The 23,956-nt window shown below is 38.9% G+C and overlaps 1 protein-coding gene across 4 annotated transcripts in view; it reads right to left on the bottom strand.

Moving 5' to 3' along the window:
• CYSLTR1 (cysteinyl leukotriene receptor 1) overlaps positions 1-23,956 on the bottom strand; it is a 655,524-nt gene that overhangs the window by 261,165 nt on the left and 370,403 nt on the right. The window lies entirely within an intron of this gene.

The raw sequence follows: 23,956 nt of genomic DNA, 5'->3' as shown, positions 1-23,956 counted from the left end.
ATGGGCACCCCCAGTGTGGGAAGTCATACCATCAGGCCTTGTGACACAGTGCACAGCTTGCAGGTGACCAGAAATTCATTTAGGTCATGGAGCTCGTGCGTACCTTTTATGGCCCTCTGATAGGTTTTTGTACCTGCTGATGGTTATATGCTTTATTTCACAGCTTACTCACCTAATCCTTGCTTACCTGTCAACATCTTAGACTGCACATTTCTTATGGGTGGAAATAGGGCACACTCTTATTCAGAGGTGTCTGTGATATACAATACATTGTCATCTCAGGATGCTATACCATCCAATTTGTGTATGTTGTGCTTTATCTGTCATCATTTATTATTTACTAGCATGTGTGTGAATGTATTTTCACATCTAATTCTACTAAATATACTGTGACCATGCCATGAGTTATAGCTGTTGTCCAGCAGACTGTGTTTCAGGGTGTCTCATGCACCTAGTTTCAACATTGTACCATACTGGTTTTGGTGCAAAGCCTCCTGCACAGATAGATGTGTGGTAGACTCTAATGAAAGTGCACACACAACATTCATGGCTGTCAGCTAAATGGAGATGTGGGTGATGTGGATTCAGGGGATCCTCAGCAGACGTGCTCAGGCATCTCTATGCTGGTAGTCATTCATGAAAATCATGGTGTGCCTACTGTATATCGTGCTAAAAACAGTGATGGTCCACAGTGGTCATGGATGCTGGTGCTGCTACTGGACATGATGTTATGGACTCTGGCATATATGACAGTGACAATAGAAACTTTCATTGTCAGATTCTAGACAAAATTTGCAAAAATGTTTGAGATTATAGGACACAATGTATAGAAAGTCAAGTGTAATTTATTAAACTGAGTGATAATATGGTAACCTTAACTTGCTCAATAGAGACACCACACACAGCTTTACTCAAAACATATTTAAGGCACAAAATATAAGTTTCTTCTGGAAAGCTATAAAAATAAGATAATTTAGATGCATAATGACAATGCAGTAGTGACTTCCAGTATTTATTCTAAATTGTGTGAAGCAGGTGATGCTGTCAAGGAAACCTATGGTGGCCGTACCTCTCAACTGCCCAGATTTTCACAGAATGTCCAGATTTTTGCCTCATATTTTTGGTCTGTTCCTCATAACATTTGTGGTTTTCTGGCAAATCACTGGGATGATCTGAGGACTGAAGTTACTAAATAATGACATACACTTGAGTTTCAGACTTCAAATCCTTCAGAAAAGGTATATTAAAACAAACCCTTTTACTCAATAACGTTCTAAGTTTATAAGAGCAATATTTGCAGTGTGTCTCTATTTTTGGTCTTTTGTCGCCTCATTTTCTCAGGCTTTGCCCAGATTTCTTGCACTAAGAGTTGAGAGGTATGAAGATGGCCTTACTAAAATAGTTCACTGCTTCTCAAAGGCAGGGATGTGATTTAGTATGGACAACTATGTACATTTGAAAAAGAAACCAACTCACTGATAACCAGAGAAAGTGAGCATATATGATAAAGGCAGAAGTGTGAACAAGGCTAGAAATCAGATTGTGCAGATAGACTCCTCTGCAGAAATTTGCAGTCTTACTCACAACGTCATCACTGTAGTAATGAGAACAGTTTCAAGCAATGAGTCTGTGTGACTACTGTACTTGGTCACCATGAAGAACACAGTATACTGAAAATAATGGTGAGACACCATTATCAGAAAGATACAGGTATGATTGACATCCTGTATAAGATAATACAATCTAAATGCAAGTGAAGTTTGTAGTCGCAACTTTACTTCTGTTATGGGAAAGTGACAGGGTTATTTGCATAGTAAAGATGACTTAGAAGCTGACGCTGCACAGGAAACAATTCTCAGATAATCCAGACATGGAACTATCAGGTATTTGAGCAAAAACTTAAGGTGGCCCTAGAGAATAACACCTGTCTGTTCTGTTAGTCTGTATGCCACATTTTTCATACATTATATGTATGTCTATGCATGCATATGGACTTCTGACATTCCATCATGTCACAAAATTAAATCTCTAATCATTTGCAGGAAGGCAAGCTCCCTGTGCCTCCACACCCACTGCCAACTACCTACAACATCTCCAAGATCACACTACAGTGGGGAAATAGCAAATTTCTCAAACTCTGCTATTCCTCAATCTTTCCTGAAAAAGCCCATACAGCTGATTTTCAATCAGCTTTACTGGCTTTTTCACTAGATGATGAAAACAAGCATCAGCAAAATGTTGATATATATATATATATATATATATATACATGTGTGTTTATATTAATACATATTTAAAAATATATATTGTATATTTATCTATATGTACTATATATAAGTATGTGTATATGTTTTGCCAATGGCCTTCATAAATGCAATTGAGTGTGGCATAAGAAAATCAGGCAGATAATATATAAAGCCTTGTTAAGAAGAATTCCAGATGACTCAGACCACTTACAAAGAACAATCTGTCCACTCCATCCATCTATAACCCGCTTTCCCATTTTTAGACATGGGGCCAGGATGTCGCATCAGCAGTGACCATCATCTAGAGCCAATGTTCACAGTACCAGGTGGCTTCACCTCCTGCAGTTATTCTTCTTTATCCCCCTCCCACACACACACACACACGCGTATGCACATATCTATCACACATATATGCACATATCTATGGCCAAAGTGAAATGCTCCAATCTATAACTGCATGTCTTTGGAATGTGGGAGGAAGCCAGAGTACCCGGAAAAAAAACTATGTAAACTCTACACAGAAGGCACCCAGTAAACAATAATTCTACTTTAATAATATCTGTTAATTAAGACGTAGTCCATAAGCTGTGTCTCATCGCTTCCTATTGAAATGTTGGCATTTGAAATGCCGAGTGTCGAAAAGCTCCCCCCATAAAAGACCAAAAACCTAGGAGAAGAGCAAATCTTGAAAATCACTCTTCTCCTTAAAACTTTCTTTTTGCAAGTGCAACAGCAAGCCCCAAATACATATATATATATATATATATATATATATATATATATATATATATATATACATACATACACACACACACACACACACACACATACCAATTATGAGATTGCCATATCTCAAAGAAAAGGGAATATTCCAAGAAATGTCATCTTGGACTTGGTATATACAAATCTGATCTTTCGGCCATTCAGTCTTTACGTTTCAGGACTCACTCTAGCAGGTACTGACATTTCAAACAGTTACTGATTCTAATACTTGCTGTAAAAGTGGTTGGCCAGTGATTGCAACTGTGCCAATCGCAGTGTAAATAAGAGCTGTTTTTTCTTACTTAGTTTTTTTTTTAGTTTGCGTTATTCTAATATTGCTATAAAGTATAATGCAAAATGTCACAGCTTTAATCTCTACCCTCCCTGTCACTATGTCATGGCTCACGTCACTTAATAGCAATTTGAGTGTTTTATAATAATGCTGATGACCTGAACACAACCCTGTGTGTTAAAATGTGTTTTCATCCAACAAAGTAGAAAACAATATCAGGGATTCAGAAAGAATGACAGTACTCATGTTAACAGCTGCAGTAAAAAGGGGCTGTTTACACGGTTCAGGAATTTGTAGACGTTGAGAAAATTCCTCATTATTGGCTAACTTACATGTCTCTGAATCACCCTAAACTACTATTAGTGCTAAAACAGAGTTTACCATATAATTTCATACCACATACCCCTCAACTGTGCAGAAATTGCAGAACGTCCAGATTTTTGCCTCAGGTATTTGGTCTGTTCCTCATAAAATCTGTGATTTCCTGGCAAATCATGGAGAATTGAAGTCATTAAATAATGACCAAATAATGAGTTTCAGACTTCATATCCTTCAGAAAATGCATGCCAGCACAAATCCTGTTATTCTAGCAGCTTTTTAAGTTTATAAAAGCAATATTTTAAATCTGTCCCTATTTTTTGGTCTTTGTCCCCCCATTATTTTAGGGTTTGTTCAGATTTCTTGCATTAAGAGATTGAGAAGTATGACCATATAGGCTTTTGTTCCATTATATATTCCATCTTAATTTCAAATCTTGTTTGGATTATTTTCTTAACTATTTTATCTGTATTATTCAACACTGTTGGTCTCCAATTCGTCTTCTTTTTCTCCTTTCTCCATCTGAATTTTAATATTCCATTATATAATTCCTTACGATTCAAACCACTCATTCAAAATATGTAACAAATATTCTTCCTGTCACTCTCCTAAATTTTTATACATTTCAAATTCAATTCCATCTGGGCCTGCTGCCAAATCTATGTTTAACTGTTTAAGCACTTCATCCAATTCATACAAAGTAAATTCTTTTTCAGCTTCCTTATTAACTTGTACTGAGAATTTTTTCATCTCATATTTGGTTACATTCTCTCTCTCTCTTTTTAAACATTCTTCCACATAATTTACTATAATTTCCATAATTTGAGACTGACTTCTTTTCATGTCTCCTTTTTATCTTTCATTTCTCTTAGACTACTATTCGCTTCCACTGTTTTGCTTCAATATGCTGGTACTTCTTCCTTTTCCTCTTTTAGAAAATACCTTTATTTGGTGATTTCCTTTTTATAGTTTCTAGTGTGTACGTCTGTCTCTTTATCATGATATTCTGCTTCTCATTTTTTTCTAAATTCGCAAACGTATCTTTATGTATTTTTGTATAACCTTGTTTTCCCATCTTTCTTATCTTCCTTTGCCATTGTAAAAACTTCCTTTGTTTTCTTTAAAAAATAATCCACCATTCTGACCAACTAACATAAAATACCCTCACAGTAATGTGATCTGTCCATAACTGTATAATTACTTCAGTTCCTTTTCCATTATTTACATTTATTCTTTTTATACCCTTTCCTATTCTAATATACTATTTATTTTCATTTACTTCCATCTATATTGAGAAATGATTTGTAAGTCTTGTTGCAGCAGCTTCTCTTTCTGCTATATTTATTCCTTTAAATATTATAAAATAATCAATCTCAGATTATAGTGTACTTCTTCTATACCTCCCCATTACCAGTTTGCCACAGTTCATAACTTCCCTCATTTTTCTTGCATCCTTTCCAGTCTTCTGTTACCCCTTTTATCTTCTGTTGTTATAATATCCATATTTACTACTGCTACATAAGGAAACATCTGCTGAAGTAAGATCTCCCTTTTTTTACACATAGGTTTGTACTAGGCTCATGGCCCTGGAGCCTTTACAAGCCTAGCCCATAGGATTACCCTGGTATAGTGTCACCCGACCTTAGTTCCCACTGCCTCTGTCGAGTAGAGCCACTGGAGTGATCCCCAGGGTAAATTTTCTATTCCTCATCCACTCATTAAGATTTCATTTGAAGAGGGTCAACGAGGTGCTCTTCTTGTCATGTACGGGAAGTCTATTTCACAGCATGGGCAGTCTCTGGGTTATGAACCTGTCCCTCCAGTACATTCTGTTGATTGTGGTAATGAGGTTGAGGTCTCCGGAGCGTATGGTGTGGATGGATTGGGATTTCTTTAGATATAGCATTTCTAACAGAGCTGTGTCAGACACGGCTTTACAAGTCAAGCAGAGATCGCCCCTAAGTAGGCGATATGAGACTGAGAATAGTTGGGTTTTTTGAGTTTGGCCATATAGGACAAGTGCTTAAGGCCTAGGATCCTCTTTGTGAGGAACTTTTGCGGCCTCTCCAGTTGTTGCAGGTGTCTAGTGACATACATTCCAAATGGGCATTGTACTCTGATTGGCTTAATGAGGGAAGAGTAGAGAGAGACAATGACCTCTTTTTTTCCTGGATGCAAAACCGTTAGTAATAAGATGTGCCACATAGAAGGATGTTCTGACCACAGTGGCAATGTGGTGGTCAAAAGAGAGGTTGCTGTCAACCTGTGTCCCCAGATCTCTTATAACTCCTTCTGTGTTTAGTGGACTACCATCAATGTGATAATTCATGGTAACTGGGTTTTTCCCAAAGGGGATGACGACACTTTTTTTGGCATTGAGCTTAAGGCCATGGTTCTGACACCAGTCGTTGGTCTCCGTGAGGCCTTTCTGTAGGCTGTCAGCATCACTTGGGGAGTTGATAATGGCTTTTAACTTGCAATCGTCTGTGACCTTTGTCAGCCAGAGTCCCTTCGTGTTGGCCTGGACTTCTGAGAAGTAGATACCAAACAGGAGAGGACCCAGGACTGATCCCTGTGGGATTCCACTTGTGTCTGGTTGGCAGTCTGACTTGGTCAGCTACTTTCACACTGTGGGTTCCATCTGTGAGCCAATTTGCAACCCTCCTAATGATATAGGGATTGATGCCTAGCTTATTGAGTTTTTCTATGATTCCTGAGTTAGGAATGGTATCAAAGGTCTTGGCTAGATCAAGGTAGGATGTATGAACCACCTTGCCTTCATCCACAGCTCTGATGACTGACTCAAAGATGTCGACCAAGTTGAGCAGGCATGATCTACCCTTCAAAAAAACAAACTGTGTGGGATCCACAGTTTGGAGATTCCTATACCTTATTTATTAGGGCCTTGATGATGCATTCCATAGCTTTCCATATCAGACTTGTCAGGTTAATGGGGCGATAGTTCCCATCGTCTGTAATTACTCCCCCTTTGTGAATAGGGATGAGTATAGCAGTGTGTCATTCGGTAGGGAGAAAGCCTGAGGTGAGGCTGTGATTGAACAGGGCACACAGGTGAGGTGCCAGTTCACTCTGTAGTTCATGTAGAACACAGCCAGGGATATTGTCAGGTCCCATAGAAGCTGTATTCTTGGCCTTGGATAGTGCTGTTTTAACCTGTGCAGCATTTTAAACTGGGTGCCTGGCAATCTACTGGTATTGTGATTGGTTCTTTGGGGGGAGAGAGGGGTAAAGTTGGCACTGAATCTGTCGGCCAGTATATTGGCAATATCTGTTGGTATAGGAGGTACCATTGTGCAGTAGCTCAGAGCAAATCTGGGAATTGCCTTGGAGATTCTTTACATAACTGTAGAAGGCCTTGTGGTTGTCTTTTCTATCTTCTGCAATTCTGTTTTCATAGCTAGCTTTAGGGGATTTGATGAGGAATCTCAACTTTTTGTTGAGGCTGATGCGCAAGTTTTTCCAGTCTTGGGACTTCACCTTATTCCACATCAGTTTCCTCCTTCTGTTGTAGAGTTTGTTTATGGCAGGGGACCATCAGGCTTCCTTTTTCTGGAGGAGAGCATCTTGGTTCTATTGGTTATGGTGAGATCCATGCATTTGTGTACGTGTTCGTACAGTGCATTGGTGTATGATTCGGCAGTCATGCAACTATTCTCCATTTGCATGGGTGCCATGAAGTTAACCACCTCTGTTTTTAGGAGCCCAAAGTTAGCTTTGGATAAGTTTTTCATGGTGGTTACCTTTGCGGGAGGGGGGTGGGGGGGTGGGAGTGATGTGGATTTTCAAGGTGATTAGTTTGTGGTTGGATCTAACCAGGGAAGAGTTGAATATTGGTTTAGAGCAATGGTTGCCCATGTTAGTAATGACCAGGTCAAGGATGTTGCTGCCTCTAGTGGGGGTAAGAACAAGCTGGTCCTGGGCATTGGAATAATGAATTCCAGGAAATGTTGGGTAAGTGTACTGGTACATGAGTACTTTTCTCAGATAATGGAGGGGTAGTTGAAGTTGCCCAGTATGAGAGTGTTAGGTTGGACCCCAATATTCTCCAGGGTGCTTAGGAACATGGAGTGAGAGTCTTGGGACATGGTCGGGATTCCTGATTCGCTTTCCTACCCAATGTTAGCTGCACATGAAGTGCAGCATCAGCATATAAAGCTATAATTCCATAAACCTTTCCTTGCCATTGTAAATCTACAATTATACAATGACTGGCCATTAATATTCCAAAACGTGTATGCTGACTGGCCAGCCCAACCAGCATGCCAGTTGTAAATCCCAGAATATACCAACAGAAAAAGGTCTGGTCACCCAGACTTCTTTCCGTTTGTATATTCTATAACCTTTATTTTTTTTTCAGTAAAAACTAAAAAAAATGTAAAGTCCAGACTCTGGACATACCAGAGAGGCAGTATGGAGGAAATACAAAGAAAATCAGGTACGTTATTTAAAAAAAGGACACATACCTGATTTTCTTTGCATTTCCTAAGTAGCCCAAATTTTTATTTTTAATAAAAAAATGGAGCAATGGAGACCATCTTTTCTGTGTTGCTCATTTTTCAAAGCACTGATATACTGGGTGTGCATGGGAACAAAGTCCCATATGCATGGGCAGTACAAAACAAGCCAGCAAGATGCCACCAGCCATGTAAGGACAGTAGGGTGCCATTATACAAAGGCATTATTTAAGAAAAGTATTTCTTTTCTTAAATAATGTCATTGTATAATAGCAGTAACCGACTCCGTGGTTGTGGTATATTGAAATTTACCCAACGTTGGCTTTATTTAATCACTTGGGCTTCACCCTCATGATCAAACCACACCAACCGTGGGTAAATCTTCAATATACCACACCACGTCGTCTGTTATTATTCTAAGTAATGTAACATCTAGGATCTTCACTAATCTTCTACATAGTACTGTTATTCTTGAACACAACTCATTTACCAAATTTTACATTATCTCTCCATCCCACACTCTTTCCTGTCTATAATATTTCTTCATGTGTTAGAAATTTTATGTCTTCTGAAACAATTATGTCTATATAACATTTATTAAACCATTCTAAAATCCATATCCTCATTGTTATATTTTTCATACTGTTTACATTTACTGTACTGGGGATGCACAAGCATTTCTTTGTGCCGGTCCCAAGCCTGGATAAATGGGGAGGGTTGCATCAGGAAGGGCATCCAGAGTAAAACTTCGCCAAATACTTCATGCGGACACTAGTAAATATTTCCATACTGGATTGGTCAAGGCCCGGGTTAACAGCGACCACCACCAGTACTGTTAGCCAACAGGGTGCTGGCGGAAATTGGGCTACTGTTGGCCGAAGGTGGAGAAGAGGTGGAAGGCATGGCTGAAGGCAGGAAGAAAGGAGAAAGGCTAGGACTGTGGTAGCGAGGGTCAGAACTTTGAATGTTGGCAGTATGACTGGTGTAGGGAGAGAGCTAGCTGATATGATGGACAGAAGGAAGGTTGGTATATTGTGTGTGCAAGAGACCAGATGGAAGGGGAGTAAGGCTAGGTGTATCGGAGGTGGGTTCAAATTGTTTTATCATGGTGTGGAAGGGAGGAGAAATGGTGTAGGAGTTATCCTGAAGGAACAGTATGCTAAGAGTGTTTTGGAGGTGAAAAGAATGTCTGATAGTGATGTTTATGAAGCTGGAAATTGATGGTGTAACGATGAATGTTGTTAGTGCATATGCTTAAAGTTGGGTGTGTGATGGATGAATTTTGGAGTGAGTTGGATGAAGTGGTGATAACTGTACCCAAAGGTGAGAGTGGTGATTTGAGCAGATTTCAATGGGCACATTGGTGAAGGGAACAGAGTGGATGAGGAAGTGATGGGTAGGTATGGTGTTAAACAAAGGAATGCAGAAGGTCAGATGGTAGTGGATTTTGCGAAAAGGATGGACATGGCTGTGGTGAATACATATTTTAACAAGAGGGAGGATTATAGGGTGATATACAAGAGGGGAGGAAGATGCACACAGGTGAATAATATCTTATGTAGGAGGGCCAGTTTGAAGGAGATTGGAGACTGTAAAGTGGTGACCGGGGAAAGTGTAGTTAGGCAGCATAGGATGGTGGTTTGTAGGATGACGTTGGTGATCAAGAAGAGGAGGGGGAGTGTGAGGCAGCACCAAGGATCAAATGGTGTAAATTGAAAAAGGGTAATTGTGAGGTGGAGTTCAGGGATGAGTTAAGACAGGCACTGGGTGGCAGTGAAGAGTTACCAAATAGCTGGATAACTACAGCAGAGCTAGTAAGGGAGACGGCTAGAAAGGTGCTTGGTATGACATCTGGACAGAGGAAGGAAGACAAGGAGACTTGGTGGTGGAATGAGGAAGTACAGGAGAGTATACAGAGAAAGAGGTTGGCAAAGAAGAAGTGGGACTGTCAGAGAGATGAAGAAAGTAGACAGAAGTATGAGGAGATGAGGTGTATGGCAAAGAGAGAGGTGGTGAAGGCTAAGGATAAGGCATATGAAGAGTTGTATGAAAGCTTGGACACAAAGGAGGGAGAAAAGGAACTGTACTGATTGGCTAGACAGAGGGACCGAGCTAGGAAATATGTGCATCAGGTAAAGGTGATAAAGGATAATGAGGGAAACATACTCACAAGTGAGGAGAGTGTGTTGAGATGGAAAGAGTACTTTGAGGGGTTGATGAATGAAGAGAATGAGAGGGAGAGAAGGTTGGATGATGTAGGGATAGTAAATCATGAAGTACAAGTGATTAGCAAGGAGTAATTAGCTATGACGAGAATAAAGAATGGAAAGGCTGTTGGCCCAGATGACATACCTGTGGAAGCATGGAGGTGTTTAGGTGAAATGGCAGTGGAGTTTTTAACCAGATTGTTTAATAAAATCTTGGAAAGTGAGAGGATGCCTGAGGAATGGAGAAGTGTTTTGGTACCGATTTTTAGGAATAAGGGTGATGTGCAGAGCTGTAGTAACTACAGAGGGATTAAATTGATCAGTCACAGCATGAAGTTATGGGAAAGAGTAGTGGAAGCTAGATTAAGAAGGGACGTGATGATTAGGGATCAGCAGTACAGTTTCATGCCAGGAAAGAGCACTACAGATGCAATGTTTGCTCTGAGAGTGTCGATGGAGAAGTACAGAGAAGGTCAGAAGGAGTTGCATTGTGTTTTTGTAGACTTAGAGAAAGCATATGACAGGGTGCCTAGAGAGGAGTTATGGTATTGTATGAGGAAGTTGGGAGTGTCAGAGAAGTATGTAAGAGTGGTACAGGATATGTACGAGGGTAGTGTGACAGCAGTGATGTCTGTTGGGGGAGTGACTGATGTGTTTAAGGTGGAGGTGGGATTACATCAAGGATCACTCTGAGCCCTTTCTTATTTGCAATGGTGATGGACAGGTTTACAGACGAGATCAGACAGGAGTCCCCGTGGACTATGATGTTTGCAGATGACATCGTGATCTGTAGTGAGAGTAGGGAACATGTGGAGACGACCCTGGAAAGATGGAGATATGCTCTAGAGATAAGAGGAATGAAGGTCAGCAGGACTAAGACAGAATATATGTGTGTGAATGAGAGAGAGGCTAGAGGAAAGGTGAGGATGCAAGGAGTACAGGTGGTGAAGGTGGATGAGTTTAAATACTTGGGATCAGTAGTTCAGAGTAATGGTGAGTGTGGAAGAGAGGTGAAGGAGAGAGTACAGGCAGGATGGAGTGGGTGGAGAAGAGTGTCAGGAGTGATTTGTGACAGACGAGTAACCCATAAGAGTGAAAGGGAAGGTCTACAAGAGGGTAGTGAGACCAGCTATGTTATATGGGTTGGAGACAGTGGCATTGAAAAAAAGGCAGGAGTTTGAGCTGAATGTGGCAGAGTTAAAGATGTTAAGATTTGCACTGGGTGTGATGAGGGTGGACAGAATTAGGAATAAGTATATTAGACAGTCAGCCCAGGTTGTAAGGTTTGGAGACAAAGCCAGAGAGGCAAGATTACATTGGTCTGGATATGTGTTGAGGAGGGATGCAGAGTATATTGGGAAAAAGATGCTAAGGATGAAGCTACCAGATAACAGGAGAAGAGGAAGGCCTAAGATAAGGTTTATGGATGTGGTGAGAGAGGACATGCAGGCGGTTGTTGTGACAGAGCAAGATGCAGAGGACAGGAAGAAATGGAAACAGATGATCCGCTGTGGCGACCCCTAATGGGAACAGCTGAAAGAAGATGATGATGATATTTACTGAAAAAATTCTTAAATTACTTTCTCCATCCTTTAATTTAAAGGAAATAATTTTGTTCTTATAACACTTTTTCAAATGTATTCCTTAACATGCATTTCTTTTCTTCTTTTCTGCCTTTAAATGTCACTATCTTTTACCAATAGAATTATTTTGCTTTTAACTCTTTCCAACTTAAATCTTTTTCATCACTATCTTCAAAATCTATTCCTATTTCCTCTTCTGCTTTTCTTTTTGAAAGTTTTTTCTATTCCCGTTTCCACTTCTTTTCTATTTTATTATTTATCCACACCCTTAATTTCACTATTGGTGTCATTATCTTTTTCTGTATAATCCAAACAAAAATGTCCATTTTTTTTACATTTATAACATTCAAGTTCATATTTCTTTGTATCAAGTCCTATTTTCCCACACACGTAACATTTCTTTTTATCATAGTTATTCACTAACTGTCTCAAAAAATGCCACATGTTACTTTATTGATTAGGATAAAGGCTCTTACCTCTTGTATTTTCACACCTAAAGGAAGTGTAAGCAAACAAATAATCAAACTCCTGGCACAAAGTAAACTAAAATAAAATGTGAATCACAAGCAGAGATGCCACACACACAGGTTTAATGAAAACAAATGCTATAATCCCATAGTACATTCATGGATTTTATCAGATCAAAGTTCCCCAGCAACTACACACAGGATACAAAAATCACATGGTCAATCTACCCTATTAAAAACACAGCCTGATCATAACCTGGAAATACAGAATCTGGCCTGCTCTTCACTGTAATTATTGTTTCCCTTAAAACTGGAATAAGCCTTGATTTCCTGTCCTCAAGAATAATATTAAATATGCCTTCAAATATGAATTGGAAAATGTAAGATATTCTCAATAATACTGTGAATTTTTAAAATTCACATTCAGTTAGGATTTTGATCATATCACCTGTTTAGACATTGCAATTTGTAAGATTTCAATTAACAAATGCTATGATTTGGTTTTATATTGTAAACCTATATTTTCCAATTTCAGAATGGCTTGACATGTTTAATATTGTTCAGGAGGAGAGGAAATCAAGGTTTTAGCATATAATATCCATGGAAATAAGGTTAAAGAATTGATCAACAAGAGTTGGCAGGTTGTGGTTGAATCATTTAATATGGGAAATGTTATAAAGGAACTGAGGTCTGTGTTTAAGAGAGGACAGAATTTAAAAGGCATAACTGAAAGTACTCACAGTGGAAATTCTACATATGGAATGGGAAGATGTGATTGTTCCCAATATAAGTATATATGAGAGATCACACATTATTCTTAATTCATATGCTAGGACTATTAAAAATAATGCCAGCTGTAACTGTAAGACAAAGGGGGTAGTTTACATCGCACTTTTGTAAGTTCTGCAATGGGTTCTAAATTGGAAAGATGGAAAGGGAATTGAGATTTAGAATTTATAACAACCAGTATGCCATTAAGAATAAGGATGTAAGAAATGCCTTGTATGGGCATATGTTATTACACAATTTTAAAAAATTCTTGTTTTTTGTGTTGGAAAGAAATGTAGTACCCATTGGGGGGTTAACTGGAACACACAAATAGAAGCCAGAAAATTAATCTGGCAAATAAAACTTAAAGCAACACATTTAATGGGTCTTAATGATAGGATGAGTTTGAATGGAGTAATGGAATTGAGAGCTATGAAGATTTGATATGTTTCTTAGATTTATTGTTATATTTAATCAAGAAAATTATTATTTTTTTAGACTAGAGCAGATTGTGATGGTCAATGTATATATACTGTATACTGTATATATATTTTTGTTCACATTTTACTTTAATTTATTTTATCATTGCAACTATGATTTTATTAATGGCTTAATTATTGTTTTTTTAATTGGGTAGATAGACCATGTGATTTTTGTATACAAGTCCTGTGGGTAGTTGTAGTGAAACTTTGATCTGATTAATTAAATGATTGTGTTGTGGGATGAGCAGATAGATCATGTGATTTTTGTATACAAGTCCTGTGGGTAGTTGTAGTGAAACTTTGATCTGATGAATTCCTTGATTGTGTTGTGGGATGAGCAGATAGATCATGTGATTTTTGTATACAAGTCCTGTGGGTAGTTGTAGTGAAACTTTGATCTGATGAATTCCTTGATTGTATTGTGGGATGAGTAGATAGATCATGTGATTTTTGTATACAAGTCCTGTGGGTAGTTGTAGTGAAACTTTGATCTGATGAATTCCTTGATTGTATTGTGGGATGAGAGTGCTTATTTTCATAAACGTGAGTGTGGCATCTCTGCTGGTGTTTCACATTTTAAGTATTAGAGTGTGTCATACCTCATATTTACCCACCTCCTTATTTCCTTTACTTTGTACTCTCACCACATATTTTCTTTTCATACTGTCCTCTTTCTTTCTTTCTGATCTCCGTGACTACTTGACTGTCTCCGCGTATGTTCTTTTTTGAGTACTGTCACCTTTTAAAACAGGCACCGATTCCTCTCTGTATTTTCCCCATAATTTCTCCCAAAGAAATGTCATTTTCTAGTTCAGTCAGGTTAATCATATCATTCAATATATCATCCCACAACCCTCCATACTGGAGGGTTGTAACAGTACTCTCTTCTCTAGCCAACTCCTTTGACTTCTTTTTGAAATACTGTTTCAGAATCCTTCGTAACTCCACAAACCTCTTATTTTGAGCTGGCGTTTGCCTCTGCTCCTTCCATTACTTTCTCCATCTTGTGCACTGTCCTACCATCCACTACTGTGCTGGGAATGGGATATGCACACTTACTCACACTGTGCAAGGTGCAAGTAGGGGAAGTTCCCTGGTGCCGTGACCAAATATCTCCTAGTCAATATGAATACCACCTTGGGTCTTCCCTGGAAAGAGTCCAACGGCTTAGTGGGACTAACCCTTTCAACAAAATTACAACAAAATGTAGAATTATGGCAGGCATTAGAGTTTCATATATATATATTTTTTTACGTAATAATAAGTGCACTGCATCAAATGATTAATCTAGAAGGTTAGTGCTGCTGCTGCTTTGTGTGTCAAAGGTGAAGATTTATAAACTCCCCCCTTTTACTTTACGTTTTAAAAATTGTTGTCATTTAGGCACCATTTTACGATATCCTGGTGTCTAGTGATGATGCAGAGGAGTAATATCTTCTGTGTGAGGTGTGTCAGTACAAGGTTTGAATCTTTTAGTGTCTAGGGCATGCTATATGTAGCACTCCTGGTTACTAGTGTTCCACTTACTTCATACTGCAAATATCTTTTATTATTTTAAGTGTCTTTAAGGCACACTGTAGAAAGAACTATCTCTGGTGTCTAGTGTTTTCCCACTCTACGTATTTTGTGATACAAGTGACTAAGGCACACTGTAAAAATTGTTATCCCTAGTATCACCCCCCCCCCCACACACACACACACATACATAGCAATGTTGCAGGATTTGTTTGTTAGTCCAGTGGAATGTAGAACAATGACAGCCCCCCAGACACACACTCATCCATATGCCCCCAGACATGCATACATGCACACACCTCCCATTGCTACCTGTCTACTAAACTCCCTGGTACTCTACCACGATGGGTGAACATGTGCTTTTGGCTATGCTCTTTAACTTGAGTGGCCATGTACTTTATGCAGACAAGCGATTCATCTGCATAAACTCCTTACTACAGGCATTTCCAGTGGACAGCACATGGCTAATTACCATAGACCACTCCCCTGGAATGCCTCATTAGTATTTAGCATGGTCACAGTACTTACGCGGTGGTGCAGTGGTAGCATTGTTGCCTCACAGCAAGAGGTTCTCCTGTTCGATTCTCAGCTGGAGTGCAGGGAGTGCCTCCTGTGCAGAGTCTGCATGTCCGGCCCGCAGTTGGGTGGGAGTTTGAAAGACATGTGTAAATGGGCGTGCCTTCATTGAAGGTTGAATGTTGAGCTGGCACCTCGGCGTTCGTGAAAATCTACTGCCAATCATTAGCAGACCGGAGTTCCGCTGTGGTGACCCCTAACCAGGGAAAAGCCGAAAGACAACAACAACAACAGAGCCAGCCTGCTGTGGTGTTACACATCTTTGTGTTAAAGCACCATGGTAGGGCTATATCTGGATTGAAGATGGTTACTACATGGTGTACACCCTGCTGAATCTGGTCCAATATAGCAGCTCAAAAAACACTACAATGTCAAGTTTTACTTCCTGGAATTATTTTAAAATAATGTATGTTACATCTGTGTTGCAGTAGAGAACAGTGCAAATTGCTAGTCGAGATCCTCCAAGTTCCAGTTCCATTCAAGCAGTACAATTTAGGTACATACCTCTCAACATTTTAGCACAATAAAACTGAACAAAGCCAAAAATAAAAGGGGACAAAGGGCCAAAAATAGGAACATATTTAAATATTATACTTATAAACTTAGAATGTTCCTAGAGTAAAAGGTGTTAAGTTAGCTTGCATTTTTTGAGGAATATTAAGTCTGAAACTCAATTGTCTGTCAATATTTAGTGACTTCTATCATGAATGCTTAGCCAGAAAATCACAAATTTTATGAAAAACAAACCAAAAATATGAGGCAAAAATCTGGACAGTTGAGAAATATGTTTAGGTATTTAAAATAGTAAAGAGAACAGCTCTAAAAATTTGGGGAAATAAAATCACTCATTAAAAAAAAGTATTAAATCCACAGTGCGTGCACTTTGTCCCAGTTACAGAGACTCCATCAGAGTGAGCACTTCATTCCAATTGCAGAAACTTCATCAGGCTGCCCATTTGTCCTAATAGTGCTTATTACAACTGAATACTGCTCTCTTGTTGAAATGTGTTTTCTGCCTGATAAAATATTACACCTTTTGTTGAAATGTGTTTTCTGCTTGATAAAATATTACACTTTTGAACTAGTCAGAAAAGAGCTACTCAAAATGTTGCCTTTCAGAAAGACAGACGTGCACACACAGCAGTACACATTGAAGCAGAAATAACCAGATGAAAGATTATTTTGTAATTATATCATGATGATGTAATTAAAATATAAATTATTTTGCAATTTCTTTATGCCGTATTGAAAATATGATAATGCCAGGCAGTCGAATTGCATCTCCCACATAAATACCCTTACTGGCTATAGGTTGTTCAGGCTTAACATAATCCTTTTTCTGTTCCTCCTGCATTAATTCATAAAGCAACATGCTATTTAGAGCTTCATTAAATAAAATCTCCTCAGATTTACTCACCAGCATAAAAAATATCCTTTTCTTCAGTGCCAGAGCATTCTCTATGTTTTTCCTTCCAGTATGACAGAAGTATTTAAGTCAACAATTGATTCAGAAGAAGAAGAAGATATTTTCCTTTTTGGAATGCAGGATTTTAGCTGTATTATAAGTGTGAGTGTATTTAATTTTAATATTTCCTTACCTTTCACACTGCCTGCCTGGAGCGTATTCCTGAAACAGTGCTCTGAAAGCCTAGCAAACTGATTCTTACTCAACAGTTTTTTGGGAGCAAACCATCAGTTACTGGTCCAAAAGTATCTACTACATCTTAAAGATTAATGCAATCAAATTTAAATACACTGATATTTCTGTCAAAAATTTGTACATTAAAACTCACAGCTGGTGATGGCAATTGCCCTGATCTCAATAGCTTCACAGCATACTGTGTCTAACAATCGACTCTGACAGTGTATAATACCTTTCAGTAAGTTATTGTACAGTACCCTGACATGTCGCCAGCTTTGGTAAACTAACTTTCAGAGTGGTGAATTCAGTCTAATGGTTTTAAGGAAGTTGGTCACTGATGGCTTGAACAGAACCTCAAGAGTGAACACCCATGTTTTCCCACTAAAATTATTTATTGATTTTTTTTTTCTGGGAGCAAGGGTAACATGACTAGACATAACCCATTTTCAGCACATGCCAGGAAAAAGAATGTTCTGTACTACCAATGTAACTTCCCTTACTGTCAGAAACACGCACTCACACTCTTACTACAGAATGTAGACTACCTCTACAGATTATGTGCTCCTCAACACAGCCATGTTTAGACTCATTGCCATTAAGTTTTGTTTGTGCTCAGAAGTTGTACTGTGGTGTTAACAGTTTCATGATATAAAATTTTCTTATGGCAGTCAAAAAGTCGTTCCACTGGGATATTTGGTTACAGCTCCTTTTCTGTCTCTTCCTTAGGAACACAGGAACAACAATAAGCCAGCAATCAGATTCAGAACCGACTGTAAGATGCCTAGCAATAAACATCTTTGTGCAGGCACATGTAAAGTTCTTGCTGCCACCCAAATTGAGCACACATAACCCTTGTGGAAGTTTGTTTATACCCATTCAACTATCAAGACTAGCCTTATAGGCAGTGGTTTGTTTGACCCGTAGTGTAATATATGTCAAATTAGGAATCTATCCCTTCAATTAGTCTTGTTTGTTGGTATAGATTTAGATCCATGGTGTGGGTACTAACAGAGCTGCTAGTTTTGCAAAGAAATAGGTGATCAAATAGGATTGGGTCTTTCATGGCACAAAACGTAAGACGCAGGTCACCTCAAATGTAGTCAGTAGACTACCACTTTTAAGAAGAGTTGTGCTATTCTATTGGGATGCTTGAAGAACTAAAGTTAGAAATCTTTGGGGCCTTTCTAGTTGAGCAGTATTCTTGCATTTGTCCATACCAAAGTGGGCATTGTATTCATTTGACAAGATTGTTAAGAGAAGAGTATAGTGGTAGGATGACTTCTTTGGATCTTGAGACTATTCTCTTGGAAATCAACTGATATCCAGGTAGAGGGATTTTCTGGGGTCTACTACAAGTGCTCATGTGCTAACAACTTGTGACATTCTTTCTTGCTGCCAGTTGCTCAGAAAGGAAAAGTGCTCTCTCACTAGCTCAGTCTTATTTCACTGCTTAGCCCTCCCAACACCTGACCTACTTAAACTATCTTAGTCCTAAGTCTAACCCTAAAACTATCATAGTTTGTAACCTGAGTCTTCTCTCCATAACCCTAAAACTTCTCTCCCTAAAATTTGATCCCTTTCCCAATCACTGCCCTAATCCAGACTTCCACCACCCCTCAAACTCCCTCTCTTTGGCTGTCTCACTTACCTCACTCGAAGCTGAATATTGAGTTTGGGTAAGGAGTGACAGCTGCTTGCCCAAACTCATGCTGGATTTGAAACGTGAGCAGTAGCTTGCACAGGATACAAGATGTTTCAGTCCCTGGCTTCCTGGCTTGAGTGCTTGGGTCTCAAATACTATTTGTAGGACTGATTTCCTGACTATGGTGGAAACATGATGATGACTCTGGCTTTGCTCTCATGATTAAACCACACCAACCATGGGTAAATCTTTATTACACTACACCGATGTCATAAGTTATTGCTATATTTCTTAATTTCCTGACATAAAGAAAGATTTCCAGTTTTCTTTGGCATCTGTAGTGACTTTAAACAGGTCTATATTATATTTTCGAAAGTTTCAAACATCGAACACCATATGAGAGATGTTTAAAATTTCAAAAATAAAATAAAAAACTGTGCCCCCCACACCTCAGCTACTTAAATATTCCTACTCCGAGATTGCACTGCATTGAAGTAAAGGGAACATATTCCCTATGGCGATTTCCGTGTTACGCGCACGACATTCTGATCAATCGAGTTCGCTCAATACGCGTTCGCCGTTTACAATTTTCAATCATGTGATAGGAACCCACTTTAAACTAGTACTCTGCCGCAGACTTTCTAATAGTGCTCTTAAGCTCCTTGCTGTCATGTTTCACTACAGTAGTAAGGTAGGGGATGGTATTTTCTTACAACTTTCCATTGTTTTCCTTCTTTTGTTATGCAATTTATTAAAATGAAAGTTGCACTGCAGAAGTTTATTCCAGAATTTGACATTATACATAGGGCAGATGGGTACTGATTTTAACATGCAGTAGTTTAGGTGATTGTAAAAGTTGGAGGTGAATGCATTACATCTTTCAGTTAAGTCCATTTGTAGGGATTGTTATGAATTTTGTCTAGGTTTTCTACAAGCTGAAATAGGTTTGCTCTGGAGAAGTCCCCGAAGACAGACTGACTTGTAGTGAGATTTAACCAACGATGAGGAGATATGAGGTGGACTACAGGAAGGACTTAGGTTGGTAAGGACCAGGTCAAGGATATCACAACTTCTAGTGGGCAGTTTTACAATTTGCTCCTGTTCAATGGTATTAACAAAACCTAGGGAGTACTGAATATATAAAACTTTGATTCTGTAAGAGGACCACTCAGTTTTGGGTAATTGAAGTCCCTTAGTGAAAAAAGTATGTGCATTGATACTTAACACTTCAAATGGTGTTAAAGTAATTTCTGTGATCTTTGGAGGGACATTGCTAGGAATCTGTAGTTAGCAATGAACTGCCTCATACCCCTAGCATGAGTAACACTGTTCTTATTGTTAACCTTCATTAGGACTACAAATTCTGTTGCATGACCAGCACACCTCATTTTCAGATAATTTACATGGATGACAGCCTGACATTTTATACTATTTTTAAATTGTATCTTCTTGTAGCCAATACAGTATTTCTGCAGTATATAGTATACCCTAGTACTTCAAAAGGTCATCACATCCAAGGGTGCTGTGGACCAGTCTACTAATATTTTATAAAACAAAATCAGTAATCTGATGGCCACAGCACAAGAGGAACTTAAGACAATGGTGAATATATTCTCAATTAACTTAAAGGGGGCCTCATATGTCATCTGGCAAACTGTGTGGGGGAAGTATGGGACATTGCTCAGACTGTTCTCAGATTGGCTTTTTGGTACAGAAAAAAAAAAGAATTTAGGAACTTTGCATCATGCCTAAGGTGTCTGTACCCTTCTCCCCACCCTTGCAAAACTACTGGAATGGAGACATGGGACAATCTGCCAACTGTCACTCTTTTATCTCTACATCAGATCTGTTTAGCATTCTATCCTGATATAAATATGGTGTTGACTATTTGGACACAATGCCAATGAATTTTGCATTAGCAGAAAGGTCATTCAATGCCTAGCAACATGTTAACTCCTGCCTGTGAAAGACCATGTCAGTGTAATATTTAAATGGCTTGCCATCTCTAATGACATTGTTGTTGATCTCACCTAAGAACTGAAAGACTTCATGACTGTGGATTGAAGCCTTTCCTTTGTGACATAGTATCTTATTAAGAGTATAATGCATTGCTTATGTGTTCTGTTTCCATTTAGGCTTGAAGGGAGCTATTTGCTTAGAATGTTGTCAGATTTGGCATTGTTAAGAAACACAAAGCCAGAGCACTAATCACCTGCAAGTATGTTGTGCCCAGAACTATTTTTTGTTTGTTTTTTTGGGTGGCTGACAAAGGATGAAGTGCATAAGACTGATGTCACTGATTACAATCTGTATGGTCCTGACCCAGCAGCTGATGTCCCTTTGTGGTTGCATGGGTGACTTCCACAATAAGTATGATTGTGCATGTGAGCCTTTTATTGTAGCATACTTAATATATGACTGTATACTTTGTTTCAGTCTGGAATGGTAAGGACCTGCTTATTGAGAATGAATTATGCTGCTGTTGTGTTTTGACTTAGACTGGAATCAAGCTACTTGCTGTGAATGGTTTAGGATATTAACAGTGATAAGAAAAGCAAAAACAGAGCACCTAACTGCTTGACTCAACAATTAAAGAAGAAGTAAACATCTGCAAATGAGCTGTGCTGTGTACGTGGTCTTTGATGAAAGTGGACCTGAGTGGGACTAGCTACCTTGCTGTAATCCAGTGACATACACTAAATACCAGCTGAATTTGTGTTAAGATGTCTGTGAGACTGGCTATCTTGTTGTGGTATTTAGTCTTGGCACAGTGCAACACTGTTAAAAGCTGGAGGAAAAATGATTAATTTGAATGGAGCAGTGTCCTAAAATCATAAACAAGGAGCTAGACAACAATATGATGTTGTAGCTAGTACACAACTGCAGGTTAACTGTTCTGCCATTCAGTGAAATTACCATGTACTGGCTTGGAGATGCACCACTTCTTGGACTCCTTCCTCTGTCCTAACCCCTCCCCGCTGCTCCTAAGTTTTTCTACCTCCTTCTTCAGTAACCTGTGCAACTGGTTTCTTAAATATATCTGGTGGTTCTTACAAATCTCATCTTTGCCCGTCCTGAACTTACCCTGCCTCCCCCACAACTTTTTCCCAAATTCAACTCTATGCTACAATTACAATCCTGCCTGTCTGCCAGTCCTTTATTTCCTCTTTCACCTATTCCTTAACATCTCACTACATGTTTTTGTAAAATATTTAATTGCACCTCTTTAAGAATGTTTAATCATAATCTGTATGCTCACTTTTTGTCTTTGTCTATTATCTGTATTGTTTTTCCCATTTAACACATGTAATTCACTTTTGTTACTAATTGTAAACATTCTAACTTGGAGCTTTTCTCCTCAGGTCTCTGCTGGAAAAGGGCACCTGCTCAGCCAGACTAACCTGGTTAACAAATGGCAAATAAATAAATAACTAAACATAGAAATCAGTATAGGAACTCAAAAAAGCAATGCTACACCTCTACCATGCAGAGCTTCAGCAACATCAGTACAGGAACTCACATCAGTACAGGAACTCGAAAAGCAATGCTATGCCTCTGCCACACAGAGTTCAGCGACATCAGTATAGGAACTCAGAAAGCAAGGCTTACACCCCTGTCATGCAGAGCTTCGGCAACATCAGTACAGGAACTCAAAAAGCAAGGCTACCCCTCTGCCATGCAGAACTTCAGCTGCATCAGTATAGGAAATCAAAAAGCAAGGCTACGCTTCTGCAGCGCAGAGCTTCAGAAAAGTGTGGCTGTAAATCACAAAGCAAGGCTACGCTTCTGCAGCGCAGAGCTTCAGAAAAGTGTAGCTGTAAATCACAAAGCAAGGCTACGCTTCTGCAGTGCAGAGCTTCAGAAAAGTGTGGCTGTAAATCACAAAGCAAAGCTACGCTTCTGCAGCGCAAAGCTTCAGAAAAGTGTGGCTGTAAATCACAAAGCAAGGCTACGCTTCTGCAGTGCAGAGCTTCAGAAAAGTGAGGCTGTAATAAGATGTGCATCACAGCACCCTGTCTTTTAGCTTTTTTGTGGAATATAATGTTTCCAGAAAGGCATATCTGTTGGGTATACTACACTTTTTATTTGCTGTTTGACTTTACATTAGTTACTGAACTTGTCACTGTTCTAGCAATGCTGACAATTTTGAACAAGAAAACCATTTTCATGGCCTGCCCTTAGGGTTACCACCTGTCCCACTTTGCGAGGGACAGTCCCTCTTTGGGCAGTTGTGTCCTGACAAAAAATATTAAAAATGGCAAATGTCCTGAGATTGTAGGACATAATTATGTCCTATATTTTATGTAATAGTTGCATAAAACAGTTATTCTGTATCTAAAATACCTAAATGTTACAAGAAACAGAATAAGCAACTAAAATGCTACAAGAATAAGCTTTTATTTAGGCAATAAAGTTAAGTTCTATCCTTTGTACTGACCGTGGGTATGTGTCGGCCTGTAAAATCTGGTGTGTGTCCCGAAAATGTCCCACTTTGGCCATTTGAAAAGGTGGCAACCCTACCTGCCCTTCTATTGCAATTTGCTTTTATCTAAACCAAAAGTCTTATTTTAAATTGCAAATTCAAGGCATAACTGGTAACGTTCTCATAACAGAGAATATTTGCTGCATTTGGTTCGATGAACAGTGGTTCCTGGTAGTGAACCTTTGATAAAGTGATGTAGACCCCCCAGATCACCTAGGTAGGACAGTAGTGTCAAAACCAGACTTATATGCATATAATTTATTTTATTATTTATTTATTTACATTTGTTAACCGGGAGTGTCCGACTGGACATAGGTCCATTTTCAGCGGAGGCCCGGGGAGAAAAGCTCCACAGTTAAAATAAACAGACAGTAGTTACATTGGATTACATAGCGATTAACAATTTAACATTCCAATTACTTACAACATATTTACAGGTGAAGAACATAATACATCAGTAGACAACTAGAATCTTTATCTGTGAAGTACATAACAAAC

The sequence above is a fragment of the Protopterus annectens genome, chromosome 15.part0, assembly GCF_019279795.1.
Source record: "Protopterus annectens isolate FY-2018-M chromosome 15.part0, PAN1.0, whole genome shotgun sequence".
Classification (NCBI taxonomy): domain Eukaryota; kingdom Metazoa; phylum Chordata; order Ceratodontiformes; family Protopteridae; genus Protopterus; species Protopterus annectens.
Note: the sequence above shows the minus strand (reverse complement) of the source record. Positions and strands in the feature narration are given on the sequence as shown.